The following is an 18057-nucleotide window of genomic DNA, read 5'->3' on the forward strand; positions in this document are numbered from 1 at the left end:
GAGAGGGAGAGGGAGAGAGAGAGAGGAGAGAGAGAGAGAGAGAGAGAGAGAGAGAGAGAGAGAGAGAGAGAGAGAGGAGAGAGAGAGCACTTCTGTATGGAGTGGCTGTTGGAGAAGAGTCCATTCAAAGTAAAGAGATCTTGGGTCAGATTTTAATCACTTTTTGCATATGGGCTTAAAAGCAGAGACATTGAAGGATGGAAGGGATTATGTATGTTGCTTTAGATTTATTCCTTTTATGGCCACATTTGGAACTGAGTTTCCACTTAATGAATTTCAGGTCAAAACAGACTCCAAAACGATACTTTTGGAGATGTTGGTACGCACTGTAAAGACACATCCACCACCACCCTCCTTGTCTTCTGCACCCGGTCCTTCCTGTTTAAAACAATAGCAGAAATGGCTGTCACCTTGCTTACAAGTTTCTTAAGAAAAATGCCGTGGGACTGTAGCGCTACTTAAGACTTCTCTTACGTACGTCAGCTGAAAATGCAAGGCTTTTTAAGCTGTACAGTATATGTTGATTGCTTCTCATGTTGTTCCTAAAACCTTGAAGACCTGTGGACACAAGCACGCTACCCAGCTTTCTCTTTCCTTACAAAGGAGTCCAGTTAGTTTGGCTCCAGCTGAGGCTGGTGTGTGTCCATACGGCCTGCAGAGGGCAGCATGTTCTGATGAAACAAAGCCAAACCCAGTCAAGCTACAAGGTGACTAGGGAGTTATCTCTATAAAATAAGAGATAAATAGCTATGTTTCTTTTTTTCACTATCAAAACGGTTAAAAGGTCTCCATTAAAGAATCCAGATGATTGCTTGCTTAGATTGTCTGCCCTTGTTGATGAATTGGTGTCGGCGGATAATGGGTATTTTCAGGGATGGGCTCAGCTATTGCTTTAGAGGCTCCTTGAGGATCCCACCGGGTCCTAAGTGCTTGCCTCTGCGCAGGACTAAGCACATCGCAGCCTTTACAGATGGGATTAGTGCAGATAGCACTGCCCATTTGTCTGTCATCTTTTGTCACCCTGGCTGAAGTTTACAATTGGAGTAAAATTACGCCTAGATTTCCTAAGAAGTCTACCGTCCCACATCCATCACTTTGAGGCTGTAACCAACCACCAAAAGAATCCCACTGTCCCTAAATAGGAAATTTAGGAAGCCGTTCTCTCGACTGTGGACATTAGAACAGAGCCTCTTCCCTTGCCAGCCCACACATCGGCAGGGTGAATCCCTAACCCAGGGCCGTGCTCTCTGCTACCTGCCAAGGTCTTTGTTTTCTTAACCCTGGCTCCACTGTTCATCGGTAGAGCCAGGCTAGGACAGTGGAGGAACCACCCAGTTCCTCTGAGGAAATTTGGAAATGTCTAGAAGTTACATCAAATATTTAAGGAGCTAGAATGCTCCTTATGCACTGATGAGAATCCCGGAGGTTTTCATTGTCATGTGGAAGTCACTAGTCACACGTGAAGGTGGCTGCTACCGTTGATCTGAGGATTTTGTGAGATGCAGTTGTTGTTAATTTCAGTATTTGTGAGTAGCGAGAAGGGTAGCTCCGTGGATGGTAGACCACAGCATAACTTCTGATCGGCTCTTAGCAAGTGTTTAGCAGACTGTATTAGGTGGTGGGCTAAATTCTTCAGCAGGAAAACTACTACCCAGGTTTTTATTTCCCTACTTATTAATGTCTCACATAGCTGCAGACTAAAATCCAAATCACTGACTCTGCCCCAGGATGTAGTTTCCTGGAACAGAGTTTCAGAGCGCCGATCCTAGCCACACTGATTCTGGGGTTGCTGACTGGTTTGCACCTAAGCTTTATCACCTGCTTGTGTCTAGACTTCCAAGGATAAAAACAGGACTTACTGAATGTGAGAAAATGTGTGTAGGACATTTGACACACATTAGCGAGTTTTGTGAGTTGGTTGTGCGCTTATGTATAAACAGCTGTTCACGGTGGTTATGCAGGAGGCCTGCTTGTGTCTGATTCCGATATAATATCAACATTCTTTTCAAAAATTTTTGTGAGTTCCCAAGTAATCATGTAACATTTTTTCTCTCACATTTGAAAATGCTCGCGTCTCTTTACAGAAGATGAGAAACTGCATCTCTTCAGTTGTCTATCTTGTGCTGATACTGTTGGCCCCAGGACTTAGACAGACCTTCCGCGCTATGGTGCGTAGTGTGCCACTTCTCCTGCCTCACGAATAGCACATGCCTGGAAAGTTAGGCTCTCCTTCAGACACTGCCTCAGCGTAGTCTGTGCCCCTGTCTAATCCCTGTGTGTGGGTCCTGTGCCCTCAGTTTCCCAGCCTCCTCCTCAGGAGAGGAATGCAAGGTTGGTTCTTGTGAGATCCTTGTTCAGTAAAATCTGTGTCTCCCCTTTCACAAGACATGACAGAGAGAGGTAGGGCACTGGAGGACCCCTGTGTTTATGCAGTAATGGCCTTGCAGATCGGCCTTCCCTGGGCAAAGCCAAATACCGACACTTTTAAGGTTGGCAGGTTTTCTGCTCATAACAAAGATTATCTCCAGAAAAAAATCATTTTGTGGGAGTCTCTGTGATGTAACAAGCACTTCTATGTTGGGAACAGCATTTTGCAAACGCCAGCACTTTAGGAACTTGATGTTAATAGCGCAGTCAGGCGAGGGTTCATGAAGTAAGAAACTAAATAGACCCAGATTTTGACACCAGCGAGACAAAGGTGCCAGGTCTTCACGTCTCATCATAGGGTAGGGTTAGAATAGGCTCTGTAGATATGGTGTTAAAATGCACACCTTCAAGGTGCAGCCCCATCTTGGTTTTTATTGTTCTGGGGGTGGCTGTAAAAAAAAAATAAAGGCATTTCTACACAGAACTACTGAACTCCATTTTTTTTATTGTTTGAGAATTTCACGTGTACACATAACATGTTTTAACAAAATCTGTGCCCCATTTCCTGCCTTTAGTTTCTCTCCATCTCCCCTACCACTTTGTGCTCCCAACTTTATGTAATATTTATATGTACATTTATTCCTACCTCAGCCCTCCTGATTTTGTTTTCAGTTTTGTATTTCATGTTTGTTTGTTGTTGTGTGTGTATGTGTGTGTATGTGCATGCATGCGTGCACCCATGTGTAATATGTACATGCTAGTGCGTGCATGCAGAGGTCAGAAAATAACTTGTGAGGATTGGTTTTTCTGGCACCAGCAGAGTCCCAGGGATGGAGCTCGGGTCATCAGGTTTGGTTGCAAACAAGCATCTTCGTCTGCTGAGCCATCTTGCTAGACTTCTGTGTTTGTTTCGTCTTGTCTTGTTGGGTTTTTGTTTAGTTTGTTCTGTTTTTTTTTTTAATCTGGGGGTTGTGTTGTGATTTTTTTCCATATTAATTGTAAATTGTCCAGTGAGTTGGCTCCTGCAAATTACTTCTAGGGAAATATTATGATTTGAGAAAAAAAAATGCTCCAGCCCTGAAATCCTCTTCTTTATAAAATAATTTATACAAATTTTATTTTTTTAAAATTATTTTGTTGCTACTTTGTAACTTTAATTTTTTTAGATTTATTATGTATACAACATTCTGCCTTCATGTATGCCCACATGCCAGAAGAGGGCGCCAGATCTCATTATAGATGGTTGTGAGCCACCATGTGGTTGCTGGGAATTGAACTCAGGACCTCTGGAAGAGCAGCCAGTGCTCTTAACCACTGAGCCATCTCTCCAGCCCCTGAAATCCTCTTCTTATATTGCTTGAGGAACCAGTTGAATTTTTACATCTATAAATACAGTGGAGAGTAGCAGTCCCATAGCATGCGGACCAACAGCTGCTTGGCTCGTGGTGGGAGACTGGGTCACACGTAACCTCACCTCATTGCACAAGGAACGCTTTCTCTACAGCACCTCGCTTAATTCTGGAAACATCTCTCAAATGTTTTCCTCACACATCTAAGCCCCTTTTACAGATTTTATTTTTCTGTCTTCAATTATTTTATAGCCCCAAGAACAGATTTCTAATGACTTTCTCATTTACTGTGTTAGACATGGCAGAGCTGAGGCATGTAAGATCCTGACCGTGGGTTCAGAGTATAAGACAGTGTACAAAAAAGAAAATCTCAGTGGCCAAGTTATAACATTTTATTTAAGTGACTTTAAAAAAAAGAGAGAGAGAGAGAGATTGAACATTTTTATACTTACCTGGCGGGATCAGAGAGGTGGTTTTCCCAGGGTGAGGCTTATCCATTGCATTCTAGATGTGCTGACGCCTGCAAGATCCCCAAATGCAGGAACTTCAACTACTGCATAATTTGTGGTAGTGGGGGGGACTGAATGGTGTTTTCCTTGAGGGGGGGTAAATTTTTTGTGTTTTCTATTGAACTATATTTTTATTAACACCACTGCCAGGACTACAGCTTCTTCTTCAAAAACATTAATTCTAGGGAGGCAGTGGAGAACTCGGCCCATTTTATTACTGTGTGTGGCCCTGGAAAATGATAACTCTCTCTCTCTCTCTCTCTCTCTCTCTCTCTCTCTCTCTCTCACTCTCTCTCTCACACACACACACACACACACACACACACACACACACATGCACAAAATAAGGAAGTATGTTGGAAGTCATGATTATGTCACGCCACATTTAATTAGTTGTACTTATCACTGTCTGAATGTGTTTGAGAATATTCAGGAAGGTTCCTGCTCTCCTAGATGTGACCTTCTGGAGTAGTGATTCTCAACTTATGAGTCACGACCCCTTTGGGTTCACGTTCATATGTCCTGTGTGCCGGATATTTACATTACGATTCAGAACAGTAGCAAAATTACAGTTATGAAGTAGTAACAAAATAATTTTATGGCTGAGGTCACCACAACGTGAGGAACTGTATGAAAGGGTCTCAGATTAGGAAGGTTGGGAACCACTGCTCTAGAATAGCAAACAGTAATAAGATAAGGTGATGTGGAAGGGGGATTGGTACAGTCAGGCAGACAGGCGATGTGATTAGAAAGAAGCACACTGGCCGGCTGCCGTGTGAGGAAAGCACCGGCAGCAGGACACATCACATGGACTCAGTAGATGCTGTTGAAGAAGGGTAGTGACCATAGAGAGCTACAGGAGCAGACAGGGGATGCGGGTCAGTGACGAGAGCCACCGGTGGGGAGTGGCCTCAAGGACAATCGTTTGGGATTTTAGTTTACTCACCAAAAAGTCTTGGAAGTTCTATTTTGTTTTAGTAATTTTCCTCTTTAGTGTTTCACTTAAAGAAATAAGTACGCCAAGACTGGTGGCCGAGAGTCTCATCACCATTTTTTAGATGAATGTTCGTAAAAAGACTTGGTCCTGGCCCATTCAGTTTGTGCATCATGGAAAGATGTCAGCCAACCTATCCTGGAGGTCACATGGTGGAAGGAGACAACTAACTCTCGAGAGTTGTTTGCTGACCCTACACCCCACCAAATAAATAAGTAAAGCCGTAAGAAACGTTTTTTTTAAAGATTTCACACTGACTTATCCAAATTAAGGGGATAGGTATATAGGTTTAATACCCCATAACTTATGAACTCAATTGAATATTATAAAGCATTGTTATGATAATATGTATAAAAACACAAAAGCGATTTCTCTTTAAGTTTCTAAAAATGACCAAAATAAGACATTGTATGCACATTACCACAATAACTATTATAATGTCTTTGAACTATAAATAAATAAAATGTTAATTTACAGGATGAACATAGTTTTGTCATGGTGGTAGAATTCTGAGGGATTTACTTTATAACTTCTAAAAATTATTATTTTTATTTTTGTCATTTTATAAGGACAGTATTTTTTAACTAGTATAGTGGTTTTGTTTAGGTGGATATCATGGGAAATAATTATTAGAAGTGGTTGATTGATACATGACTTTACTACTACTGATTTCGAAATTTACAAATGCTCCAAATGGCAATTTTAGGGGCTACACACACACACACACACACACACACACACACACACACACACAGATATTCTACTCACAATTAGCATTTGCGATGTATCTTTGGTGATTATCAAGGAGGTCAGCAGCCTCCATGTTGACCCTCAGTGGCCCCGTGGATCTTATCTCCCCTGCCATTGTCTGTCCCACATCAGCAAGGCTTGGTCTTGGTGGCTGGTAGTATGCAGTGGAAGTTGACTGAATACTAATTCTGAGCTTAGGCTGTAAAAGACTTTACCTACCATGGACTCTGACTCCGCTCTCTCTCTCTCTCTCTCTCTCTCTCTCTCTCTCTCTCTCTCTCTCTCTCCTCACTGGCTCTGGAGGAACTGGCTGCCACATCACATGACCAGACAGACTGTGGCCTCTGCCAATAGTCATGTCAATGAGGTACATTGGGAACAGGACAGGACAAGCTTTCAGGCCATCACCTTGATCATAGCCTTCTGAGAGACTGAGTCTCAGCCACCCGGATAAACTGCCCCTAGATTTCCAACCCTCGGAAACCGCGTGACGTAACAAATATTTGTTGTTGTATGTAATGAAATGCCTTCGGCAAACAAGGTGACATCGTTTAAAGGGCGGAGCTACTTGTCTTCCGTGTCAACATGCCACACTAATGTGGCTTGTGCCTTGTGGGTTTTAGACTCCCCATGTTCCTTACTGTCTCGGGCTGTGTCAGGTCAGTGAGGGAATCAACACGAAGAAAGAGCCCTGTGGAGTATTAAGTGCTGTCGAGTCTCTCTCCTTTTGTCATGCCCTAAGATTCAGCAGGGTTGATATGAATTCACCATGCCTACTTTAAAGGACTGCCACAAAGCGGGGCTCCTGCCGGAATCAGGCTGGGGACGGGGATTTCCTTTCCCTCCGCTTGCCTTAAGCCTCTAAAAGGCATTAACTGAAAAATCTGATATATTTGTTAGGGTGTTTATTGCATTACTGAGTTATATTTTCAGTTCTCAGTGAACGTTTTATTGAGAACATAAACTTTGAAGAGGTTTTGTTCAGGGTTAGAGAATTTTTTCTTCTCTTTTGGTGAAATAATACCCCACAAAATGAGGCCTTTCAGGAGCTATTTTGAGTCCTGTTTACAGCGGAAGGACACGCTCTTCCCTTCTGGTGAGGCAGTTTCTGCCTTCAGAACTTCCTCTGCAGGTGAGATTTGTGACTTCAGGGCTTGAGAAGCAGCTACCATTGCTATGCCCTCTTTACCTCAAGCAGACATGCCAGGAAGTCGGACGGTTTCTGAGGAGCCTCTTATGGTGGAAGTGTTCCCGCCAACCGCGCAATCTGAGCTAAATATCTATAGCTGATCTATCTGAAACAGAAGCCATTTATAAAGCCCAATGCAGATTGATTATTTTTCATAAGTGAAGATTTGGTTTTGAATTCTTAGTTCCATCTTATCGTCGAAGCATAAGAATTATCCTCTTCAGATGGAATCCTACTTTAATCAGCCCCTTGGAAGTCACAGAAATTGGCTAAACTGGTATAAATACCAAGAGCATCACACGGTTTCACGCACACTGGTAATTTTTTTCTTCACTCTTGATTCCTTTAAGGGCTGGTGGGATGGGTGAAATAATAAGACATCTGTGATCAATGTAAGCAAGTTAAAGATAGAAAATATCAGTCTTTCCATCATCTCTGGGCAGTAGGAGAAAGCTGCTAATCCCTTACTTATCTGGATGATGGGAAGTTGTGAGTCCCTTGATGTCCTTGAGAGTGCCACACGGGGTGAGGCCATGGAGTTATGGCGGTCTTGAGTTTTTGTCTCAATGTATAGGTAGGTGGTGGGTGACTCTGAGGAGATCGCATTGCCCAACAATAGTCTGGTGTATTTTGAAGAGGTGTTTAAAGAGCCAGGACTTGAACACAGAGTTTCTATTGTTTAAAAATGAATGTTTATTTTTTTAAGTTCTTATTTCTGAGATGAAGATGAAACTCGGTAGGTATAATCTGCACCGATATGCTCAGTCTTTATCAGACATTTGGCCATTTCAGGGTGCCAGTCTTCGTTAGGCTACTGGCGGATTCTGGATTTCTCTTGCTCCCCATCTTCAAGGATGTGCAAGCCAGCTAGCTTTGCAGTAGATGGGTGCACGGTGAATGGAGAGACATGGAGGGCACTGTTGGATCTGTTCCTGGGAGGCAGGGGAAAGTCTGTGGATCACTCTGGCAAGCCAGTGCTAACTTTACTACCTCTACTTCAGAACCAGTTCTTCTCAGGTCCAAGATTATGTAATGTTACCACCACAGCATTGGTAAATGTCTGTCCTGCTTCTCAGTCTTGTTTCTGAGGCACAAAATTACCCCACACAAAGAAAAAAATTAGAGAAAATACTGCCTGCTATTGATGGCCCATGTCTAAGGCTGTTGTTTCTTTCTTCCCAAGATTAGAAAAGTCAAGTAAAGAGAGAGAGAGAGAATGAGAGAGGCAGGGCAAGTTAAGAGGAATGCAGAACATTGACTATGATGTAAATAGCAGTATAGCATTGTTTTTAATGGCCTTAGAAGTATTTGCTTGAAGTTATTCATGATGCAAGATTCTCTTCACACACGCACACACACACACACACACACACACACACACACACACACAAGCTCCAGATCTGATAAGAATTATTTCTTATAATTTTAACTTAAGATTTTTTCAGTTTCTAAAATTTCCCCCAAAGACTTCCTACAATGCTGGGCAGTGGTGGCACACGCCTTTAATCCCAGCACTCAGGAGGCAGAGGCAGGCAGATCTCTGTGAGTTCGAGGCCAGCCTGGTCTACAAGAGCTAGTTCCAGGACAGGCTCCAAAGCTACAGAGAAACCCTGTCTCAGAAAAAAAAAAAAAAAGGAATTCCTACAAACAGCAGTGTCTTTTTCTTTTCTAGAAATATGAATACATATTGGCCAGCGAGATGGCTGACTGGGGAAAAGGCTCTTTCTGCCAAACCAGGGGACCTGAGTTTGACCCCTGGGACCCACATGGTAGAAGGAGGGACCTAACTCCCACAGGTTATCTTCTATCCACCAACCATGTCCTAGGTCATCTTGGTACCTAGTACCTAACCTCCTCCTCCTCCTCCACCAATCAATCACTGTTAAAAATGGAGATGATGTGAGCATCCCCACATAGCTGCAAGGTTCCTCTGACCCTTAATGAGCATAGAGTCTCGCTGAGTACAGCGTCATCAACCTGATAGGTAGAGTGTCTCCCATCAGTCAGAGGTAAACGGAGAGGTCAAGTGTACCACTGGGGAAATAAAATACTGTGTGGTAAAAGAGCAGCTCAAGTCAACTTCACATGGCCAGCTACTGAGCCTACATAGAGGAGACTTGAAAGAATTGATTTGGAAAGAGGAAGTGGGGCATGAGGAAACGTCAGCTTAGTGTTATTATCCAGGGATAAGGATGAGAAAGTTACAACTATAGACGACTTTACAGCAAGCTATCAGACTGTGGGGAGTGTGCATATGTATGCATATATGTATGTATATGTCGGGATATATGTATGTATGTATATGTGGGCATGTGTGTCCACATGACTGTATGTTCTCTTCACTAACACTAGAAATTATCTGCAGTGCTCCTTAAAGTGCATTCTCTCAAATTCACAGGCGCATCAATAAGTGAAAAGCTAGGAGAGCAAAGAATGAAAGAAAAAGTAGAGCAGAGTAATGGAGTTGCAATTTTCTTGGAGTCATTGCCTAAAGTTAGCCTGAGAAAGATAGGACATAGGGACTGAGAGTCCCCACATAGAGTAAAGGCACTCAACACACGGGAATGGGCTTCAGAAATAGAACCCAGCTTCAGCAATAGACTGCATTTTTCCAATTTTTAAAAACAAGCAAACCTGCTTCTAGAAAAGAGAAACTGCAAGAAAGAAATTTTTCAAGGCAGTTTTCCTCCTAGATCAAGATGAAAAACACAGGGTTTTTGTTTTGTTTTGTTGTTTTGTTTGAGGTGGGGTTTCTCTGTAGCTTTGGAGCCTGTTCTGGAACTATCTCTTGTAGACCAGGCTGGCCTCAGACTACAGAGATCTGTCTGCCTCTGCCTCTGAATGCTGGGATTAAAGGCGTGCGCCACCACTCTCCTGAGAATTCCTATAGGGTTGCCATAAATTTACACAACTTAAGGGTTTCAAAAGCCAGCAACAGGAATCTTTTAAAGTTCCAGGGTCCTGGGGGAGTCCTAGGGATCTTGAAAAGAGTCAAAGAAAATCGCCATGGAGAAACACATTCTCACTGCCTGCTCCCCAGGAATCCACTGTCACCAGCATGCCAGCATGAGCTCACAGACCAGAATTACAAACAATTAGGGAAAAAAATCATTTGGACTAGGAATCAATAGCAAAAGAAACTGGATAAAACTCTCTCCTGACTCACAACTTCAGTTATTGAGAATTGTCAGATATGCCCATATCTGACATATACATTTATCCAAAAAAACATAATGAAAGAAAAGGTCAAATCTGAAAGTAGCCTGAGAGACCATAGAGTTGAACAGGAAAAACAATATATTAGATGCCAATAAGTGCCGAACCTTTTGGGATGAAAAGTGGTTCTGAGGTGATTACCTAGCCGGGAAAACAGGGAGCAACAGATGAAAAATGTGGATGAGTGGATATAGACATTGAAAGTTTAGTGAGGTGGCATTGTCCAACAGTTACAAACAAGTAAAGAGAATTCTGAAAGGGTTAAAGCTAAAGCAGATTTTGTAGAACTGATGGTTATGATGTTTAGAAGACAGTGAAAGCTACGTGCATACATCAAGGTCATGTAAATAAATAGATAAAAAGTAAAGCAATCATGAGATTTTTTTTAAAGGTAGCAAAGAATGACTGAACCATAAGATTTAATAAAGTAATAAGCATAAAAAGTGGTAATATAATATCAACAAAAGCAATAATAGCATCAAATGTGCCTCTTTTTAAGAAAGTAGAAAATGAAAGCAAATATCAGACAGTAATTGTATAAAACATAGAGTAGTGTCATTAAAATTAGTGTATTCTAATTTCTTTTGAATTGTTTGTCAGGCAAGTAATGATTACTCTAAACCTTAATTTGCAGTCAAATTTCATCAAATTCTATTCAAAGCTAAGAAATGTGAAGTTTCTTTTGATACTTCTTTGATGGTAAAAGCTAGACTTTCCCAGAGAGGCCATTTGGTTGCTGTAGTTTGGGTGACGCTGAGGCTTTTGGTTATGGGTTTGGGAAGTATCTGAAGGCCGATAGAAATTGTTGTCAGTCATACAGCATGGCTTCTATGTACAAAAGTGTCATGTAGAAAGTTGTTACTATCACACCAAGAAGCACCATGAGAGGGTCTAACTAGGACACCTGAGAATGGAATTAAAGTCAGGAACAATCTTTACAAGCGTTCTGACTAGTTGGGTAAACCTGGCAGAATGTGTTCTCTGTTGCCCCATCCCTGGATTAAAGAATCACTGCTGTGACCTATTAGAATTACACCTGTCGGGCTGGAGAGATGGCTCAGTGGTTAAGAGCATTGCCTGCTCTCCCAAAAGTCCTGAGTTCAATTCCTAGCCACCACATCATGGCTCACAACCATCTGTAATGAGGTCTGTTTCCCTCTCCTATCCAGCAGGCATACATGTAGATAGAATATTGAATACATAATAAATTTTTAAAAAAGCAGAATTACACCTGTCTTCTCACGGAGACCCTAAAAGCCATAAGAACCTGGACTGATATGCTGCAGACTCTAAGAGACTAGGGATGCCAGCCTAGGTGATGAAACAAACCTTTTCATCACCAGAGATGGAGAAAAGAAGATATTTCATGTCAAAGTCAAATTAAACAATATCTATCTACAAGTCCAGCCCTACAGAAGATATAGAAGGAAAACTCTAAACCAAAGAGCTAACTACACCTAGGAAAACATAAGCAATAAATAATTTCACACCAGAAAAACCCAAAGAAGGGACACACACACACACACACACACACACACACACACACACTACCACCAACAATGAAATAACAGGAATTAACAATCATTGGTCATTAATATCCCTCAATATCAATGAACTCAATTCCCCCAATTAAACACACACACACACACACACACACACACACACACACACACACACACGCTAACAGAATGGATAAGAAAACAGAGCCAATCTATCTGCTACATACAAGAAACACACCTCAATGTCAAAGATAGATAGTACCTCAGAGTAAAGGGTTGGAAAATCTTTTTCCAAGCAAATGGACCCAAGAAACAAGCTATTTTAATATCTAACAAAATAGTCTTCAAACCAAAATTAATCAAAAGAGATAGAAAAGGCTATATATATATATATATATATATATATATATATATATATCTTAATCATGTATCAAACCTCACACATTAATAGTGGGAGACTTCTGCACTCATTTCAATGGACATGTCATTCAGACAAAAACTAAGAAATAATGGAGCTAACAGACATTATGACTCAAATGGACTTAATAGATCTCTACAGAACATTTCACCCAAACAAAAATGAATATACCTTCTTCTCAGCACCTCATGGAAGAGTCTCCAAAACTGACCACATACTCGGTAACAAAGCATATCTCAATAGATACAAGAGAATTGAGATAGACCCCTGTATCCTCTGAGACCACTATGGATTAAAGCTGGGTTTCAGTAACAACAGAAACAACAGAACACCTGCAAACTCATGGAAACCAAACAATTCCCCACGGAATAACTGCTAGGTTAAGACATTAGTAAGAAAGAAATGAAAGACTTTCTAGAATTCAGTGAGTAGGAATGCGGAACATACCCACATTGATGGGACACAGCGGAAGTAGTGCTCAGAGGAAAGGTCATAGCACTAAGTGTTCTCATTTAAAGGAAAGAGAGAGCTCATACTAGTGACTTAACAGCACACCTGAATGTTCTAGAACATAAAGAACCAAACACATCCAAGAGGAGCAAATGGCAGGAAATAACCTGAGAGCTGAAATCAGTAAAATAGAAACAAGGAGAACAATACAAAGAATCACTGAAACAAAGAGTTGTTTCTTTGAGAAAATCATCAAGATAGGCAAACCCTTATCTAAAACTAAATGAAAATCAGAGAGAGAACATCCAAATTAACAAAATCAAAAATGAAAAGAGGAACATAGCAGACATGGTATGGTAGAAATCCAAAGAACTGTTAGCTTATACTTAAAAACCTATCTTCTACAAAATTGGAAAATCTAAAAGAAATGGATGATTTTCTCACAGATAACACTTACCAAAGTTAAACAAAGATCAGAAAACTGATTTAAATAGACTTATAACCTCCAAAGAAATAGAAACAGCCATTAAAAGTCTCCCAACCAAAAATGCCGAGGACCAGACTGTTTCAGTGCAGAATTCTGCCAGAGTCCCAAAGAAGAGTTAATGCCAATATTCCTCAAATTATTCCACAAAATAGAAACAAAAAGAACATTGCAAATTCATTTTATGAGGCCACAGTCATTCTGATACTCAAACCATACAAAGTTTCAACAAAGTAAATTAAGGATCAATTTCCCTCAAGAACATTGGTGCAAAAATACTCAATAAAATATTCACAAGCAAACTGAATCCAAGAATATATCAAAAAATTATCCACAATGATCAAATAGACTTCATCTCAGAGATGCAGGGATGGATCAGCACATAAAAATCTTTCAGTGCAATCTGCCATAAAAACAAACTGAGAAAAGAAAGCACATGGTCATCTCATTAAATGCTGGAAAAGCCTTTGACAAAATCTAGCATCTCTTCATAATAAAAGTCTTGGAGAGATCATGGATTAAAGGACATGCCTAATCATAATAAAAGCAAAGTATAGCAAGCCTATAGCCAACATCAAATTAAATGGGGAGAAACTCAAAACAATTCCAGTAAAAATCAGGAACAAGACAAGGCTGTCTACGGTCTTCATATCTATTCAATACAGTACTTGAAGTTCTAGCGAGAGCAATAAGACAATTCATGGAGGTACAAATTGGAAATGAAGATGTTAAAGTATCTTTATTTGCAGATGATATTATAGTATACATGAGAGACCCAAGAAATTCTACCAGGGAGTTCCTACTGCTGATGAACAGCTTCCAGCAAAGTGACTGGATGCAAGATTAACTCAAACAAACAAACAAACAAAATCAGTAGCTCTCCTATATACAAATGACCAACAGGTTTAGAAAGAAATCAGGAAAACAACACGCTTCAAAAATAGTCACAAATAACAAAAAAAAAATGTCTTGGAATAACTTTAACCAAGCAAGTGAAAGACCTGTGTAATAAAAACTTCAAGTCTTTGAAGAAGGAAATTGAAGAAGATATCAGAAGATGGAAAGATCTCCCATGCTCATAGATCGGTAGAATTAACATAGTAAAAATGACCATCATACCAAAAGCAACCTGCAGTTTCAATGTAATCCCCATCAAAAATTCTAACACAATTATTCACAGACCTACCTTGAAAGAACAGTACTTAACTTCATATGGAAAAACCAAAAACCCAGGATAACTAAAACAATATTATAAAATAAAAGAACTTCTAGAGGTATCATCATCCCTGATTTCAAGCTGTGCTGCAGAGCTGCAGTGATACAAACCACATGGTATTTGTGTAAAAAAAAAGACACATTGATCAAAGGAATCAAATGGAATCCTGGATATAAATCTTCACTACTATGAACATTGGATTTTTGATAAAGAAGCCAGACATAGCCGGTGGAAAAGAAAGCATCATCAACAAATTGTGCTGGTCTAACTGAAGTCAACATGTAGAAGAATGCAAATAGACCATATCTGTCACCTTGCATAAAACTCAAGTCCAAGTGGACCAAACACTTCAACATAAAGCCAGATACTCTGAACCCTATAGAAGAGAAAGTGGGGAATAGCCTTGAACACATTGGCACAGGAGATGTATCCTGAACAGAATACCAGTAGCAAAGGTATTAAGATCAACAATTAATATATGGTATCTCATGAAACTGAAGAGCTTCTGTAAGGCAAAGGACTCTACTGTCAGTAGGACCAAAGGGCAGCCTATAAAATGGGAAAAGATTTTCACCAACTCCACAACTGACAGAGGGCTAATATCCAAAATATATAAAGAACTCAAGAAACTAGACATCAACAAACTAAATAATCCAGTTTTAAAATGGGGTACAGATCTAAAGAGAAAATTCTCAACAGAGGAATCTCAAATGGCATGGCCAAGCACCACTTAAAAAATGTTTGACCATCAGGAAACTTCAAATCAAAATGACTCTGAGACTCAATCTTAGACCTGTCAGTCTAAGATGGCTAGTACTAATGACAGCTCATGCTGGCAAGGATGTAGAACAAAGGGAACACTCCTCCACTGTTGGTGGGAGTGAAAACGTTTATAACTAATTTGGAAATTAATATGGCGGCTTCTCAGAGAACTGAGCATCAGTCTACCTCAAGACTCAGCTATACCACTCCTGATCATATGCCCAAAGGACATTCCATCCTATCACAAAGACACTTAAAGTCATTTTCATAGCAGCTCATCATACACAGTGAGTAAGCCCAATGGAGCACCTATGGGCTGTGATAGGCAGTGTTGTGGGCCTAAAGCTTAACGGAATCCTAGATCAGCAAGTATGTCTCCTTCCTGCCCAGCATGTAAGGTGTGCCTGTCATTTGTATCAGCTGGCTCTCCTGAAACCAGGTAGTACTGCTTACATCTCTAAAGCTGTTCCCATGGCAGAATCTTGTCACTGTAGGAGCCATTCAGAGAGAGTAGGTGAATGAATGCTGAGCAGAATCACTGAGGTTTCATCATCACATGGAACTGGAATTGTGGAATATGGACAATGGTCTAGACCTGCAATACTGAACATCTCTATGCCCCAAATACAAGGGCACCCTCATATGTAAAAGAAGCACTTCTAAAGCTTAAGATCTTCACCAATCCCACCTCAGACAGATGGCTGATCTCCAAAATATACAAAGAACTCAAAAAATTGGTCATCAAAAGAACAAATAATTCAATAAAAAATGGGGTACAGACCTAAACAGAGAACTCTCAGCAGATGAATCTAAAATGGCTAAAAGACACTGAAGGAAATGCACAACATTCTTTGTCATCAGAGAAATGCAAATCAAGGTTCTATCTTACACCTTTAAGAATGACCAAGATCAAAAACACTGATGACAACTTATGATGGAGAGGTTGAGGGGTAAAGGCAACACTTCTGCATTGCTGGTGGGAATGCAAACTTGAATGGCCACTTTGGAAATCTGTATGGTATTTTCTCAGAAAATTAGGAAACAACCTACCTCAAGACCCAGCAATACTACTTTTGAGTATATACCCAAAGGATGCTCATACCACAAGGACATATGCTCAACTATGCTCATAGAAGCATTATTTGTCGTAGGCAGAACCTGAAAACAACCTAAATGCCCCTTGACCAAAGAATGGATAAAGAAGATGTCGTACATTTACCCAATGGAGTACTACACAGCAGAAAAAAATGACATCTTGAAATTTGTGGGCAAATGGATGGATCTTAAAAACATCATATTGAGTGAGGTAACTCAGACCCAGAAAGAGAAATATAATATGTACTCACTCATAAGTGGCTTTTAGACAAAAAGCAAAGAAAAACCAGCCTACAATTTACAATTCCAAAGAACCTAGGCAACAAAGAGGACCCTAAGAGAGACAATGTTTTTTGAATAAATTGGCAGCCTGGGGGTCATGGGAGAGGGCAGAAAGGGAGGGGAGTGAAGAAAAATATATAGCTCAATAAAAATAATGAAAAAGATGAAAAAATAAAAATAAAAAGATTTCCTGTATTCAAAACAAAAAGATACCTATTTGTACAAATTTGTGTCAGGTCTCGAAATCAGATATGATTACAGTTGGACTCTTTTTTTATCAAAGCAACATAAAATTGATAGAAATGAAATGTTCACTGTGGTAATATTAATACATAAACAGTTCTTTCGATATAATTGTGTCTTTATTGTGAAGTCTGTCTATTTCAGACTTAATATTTAGAAATAGTAATGGCAGCTTTGTAAGGGTGAGAAGGTCTTGAGACAGGAAGATACAGTGTTGGTGACTTGGCCCATTTGTAAGGGGGAGAAGAAGGACCTTGAAAATGCCTCCTTTTCTTGTGGACGAATGTCTCTCAACAAAGACTCTAAAACCAGTCCACAGATGTATCTGTAAATGAAAGAAACAAAGAAACAGATGAGCAGCCATGCAGCACTGGATCCCTTCCTGAAGCCTTCAGATAGGAGAATTTAGTCAGGTCTCATGGACCAGCCTGTGACTCAAGCACATCACCTCCTTTCCCCTTCCACGCCCGCTCCAGAGATACTTGAGTGCCCTTCTTGCACTAATTTTCAAGCTCAGTACCTTCCAGACTTTTAAAAATACTCCCAGAGTGGCTTGGACCTGATCCTCCCCTGGCTGCCTCTGAGAGTCGGTGCAGTTAGCCCCGCTTGCAGAAATACAGGGATTCCTGGCTAAAATCCTTTGGGGAGCGTGGACCGCTTCATTGAGCATTCCACCCCCATTTCCTACCTACTTTCCGCGCTGTCGGATGGGGTAGTTTCCTTGTTGGACTGTAATATGTGTGCGAATGGGAGCCGCGCCTGGGAACGTGCCTGACACATGCGCTCTTCTCTGTAAAGGGGGGGGGGGGTCGTCAGTGTTACGTTTTTAGCCCTGTCTGATTGCCCCGACCCGCAGAATAGTTTCCATGGAAAGCAAAGCCGGGCCTACGGAGCATGGCTGCCGCACGTCGGAAAGCTTATACCACATCAAAGGCTTCGCTTCTAGCCTTCTCTCCACTAATCTGAAGAGACACGGATCCTCTATCTACTGTTGTTTTAAAGGTCATCTTGAATTGATTCTGCCCCATATCGTATAAGCATATCTATTTGTTAACCTGGATGCTTGTATCAGAATGGCTGGCATTTTGGCAGGACACTTGCTTCAGTAATTTTATATTTCAGGCAAGAAAATAGAAATTCTTAGAGGAAAAGTAATTTTAGTAACTAGAGAATTTAATAGCCGCTCGATTTTAATTCTCCCAGTTATTTGGTATTAATTTCCTATAAATGCGTC

General features: G+C 40.7%; 1 protein-coding gene across 11 annotated transcripts in view; it reads left to right on the forward strand.

The window, feature by feature from the left end:
- Cdk14 (cyclin dependent kinase 14) overlaps positions 1–18057 on the forward strand; it is a 575534-nt gene that overhangs the window by 423710 nt on the left and 133767 nt on the right. The gene's annotated exons all lie outside the window — the stretch shown is intronic.

Source organism: Alexandromys fortis, unplaced genomic scaffold (assembly GCF_014885135.2).
Source record: "Alexandromys fortis isolate MF-2015 unplaced genomic scaffold, M_Fortis_MF-2015_v1.1 scaffold_38, whole genome shotgun sequence".
NCBI lineage: Eukaryota > Metazoa > Chordata > Mammalia > Rodentia > Cricetidae > Alexandromys > Alexandromys fortis.